This window comes from Tiliqua scincoides, chromosome 1 (assembly GCF_035046505.1).
Source record: "Tiliqua scincoides isolate rTilSci1 chromosome 1, rTilSci1.hap2, whole genome shotgun sequence".
Classification (NCBI taxonomy): Eukaryota; Metazoa; Chordata; class Lepidosauria; order Squamata; family Scincidae; genus Tiliqua; species Tiliqua scincoides.
Window position 1 is genome coordinate 305,179,580 of NC_089821.1, and position 2,063 is coordinate 305,181,642.

Here is a 2,063-nt window from a genome sequence, read left to right on the forward strand (position 1 = left end):
CAATGATCGTTACACTATTATTTTACCGTGATAGAGACTAGTTGCCTTGAGAGGTTACAAATCCCTAAAATCAATAATAAAAATCAAGAAATACCATTGGGAGGTGTTCACCCAGGGATAGTGAAGGCAAAAAGCTGTCCTCCACTGCTGAGTTCAGTTCTCCTTCCCCACATATACTGCCCAACATCATGATGGGCACTTTGTAGTATGTCAGGGTTGTGAGCACTTTGTTCACGTAGACTTCAGAAGTATCTGTGGATTGTGTGTGTGGGAAAGCATTCGTGGATCACGCCCAAATTCATGTGTACAGCCCAGCAAGTCTGCTAATTTTCTAGGGCGAGGCCATAAATATTCAATGTATTTTTAAGGTGAGGTTGGCAACCTTCAGTCTCGAAAGACCATGGTATAAGCCTACAGCACCCGGTATTCCCCGGCGGTCTCCCATCCAAGTACTAACCGGGCCTGACCCTGCTTAGCTTCCGAGATCAGACGAAATCGGGCATGTGCAGGGTAACAGTTGCTGCCCATTTGGGATACCTATTTAGAAAGGCAACAACATTTATCCTCCTGAAAGAATGACAGCCGGCAGGAGTTTGATCTGATCAGATACGCAAAATAAAGGGCTTAGATGGAGATTGGAAAGGGGCAATTAAGAAATAATGAATACAGCTGATGGGTACGGTCCACTTAGGCTGCAATCAGATCCACACTTACCTAGGAGTAAGCTCCATTGACTATAATGGGACTTACTTCTGAGTAGACAAGCATAGGATTGGGCTTTAACACCCCACCCCTTTTGCACAGTCCCACTCAGTGCAAGAGGGCTCCGACTTCTCCAGTGGATTTTGCCCAACAACTTGATAGTGTTCGCTGGTTTACACTTCCGAGTTTTAAGCGGCATGTGTCCGTGCACACAGGCCATGCAGAAAGGCAAGGCTGAAAGACGTTTAGAGATGTGACTTGGAAGATGGTATTATTGGTGCTTCTTGGTCTTGGTCTTCTGCCCAGATTCAGCCAATGCAAGTCTAATTAGGCCTAATTATGCTTTCCAAAAAGAATGCTAATTTGAGACTCAGTGTACAAGGATTTTAAAATGTATTTTTACACAATATGATTCATCTGTGCCTTCTTAAACAATGAAGTCCTCTGCTGTGTGTTTCCAAACCATCCCACTTATTTAATTAAACTCCCTTCAGTATTACACACATTCTCTTTCCCATTGTCCCTATTTATCAAGAATGCCCCTGATTTCCCGGTCCCTGTTCCTGTTTAGTCCCTATTTTCTGTTCCAGCCACTTCCCGTGATGGGAAGGAGCTCTCAGGTCTGCAGCCCAAATTGGGGAGAAGCCCCACTTCCCCATACTGGTCATTGGCTGGCAGCCACTTTGTAGGAGATGCTACTGGGCTTGAAGGTGAACATGAGATCTTGTAGTCATGTTTAGAGAAGCCCTCAGTAAGAGAAGTGTTTTAAAAGGGGATTGCACCGATTTATGGAGGAAATGCCACCATTAGGTTACAAGTCAGGATGACTGTATGTCACGTTCAGGTTGTAGAGGTAGTCTGTCTCTCAATGCCAGATGCAAGGGAGTGGCAAGAGGAAATGGGCATCTTGAGTGCTCGCTGAGGCATCTGGTAGGCCACTGTGAAACACTGTGAAGCTGAACTAGATGGGTCCTTGGTCTGATCTAGCAAGGCTCTTCTTATGTTTTTATGTTAGGGCTAATTAATGGTTACTGTTTTAGGGCCCAATCCTATCCAGTTTCCCAGCACTGATGCAGTCATGCCAATGGGGTGTGTGCTGCATTCTGCAGTGGGGGAGGGGAGCAGTCATGGAGCTCTCCTCAAGATAAGGGGATGTTTGTTCCCTTACCAAGGGACCCTCATTGGCACTAGAAAGTTGGTAAGGATTGGGCATTTGTTGTGAACTGCTTTGAAGTTCTATATGGGTAGAAAGGTGGACTACCAATACTTCAAATAAATACTGACTTTAACTAAGTCCTACCTGCTGGTTGATCTGTTGCCCTGGCACAAGTGCAGTGTCCTAAAGAGACATGGCAGTCAAC

General features: G+C 45.4%; 1 pseudogene; it reads right to left on the reverse strand.

The window, feature by feature from the left end:
- Positions 1-408: 408 nt before the first annotated feature.
- Positions 409-525, reverse strand: LOC136637150 (5S ribosomal RNA; annotated as a pseudogene).
- Between the last annotated feature and the right edge of the window lie 1,538 nt (positions 526-2,063).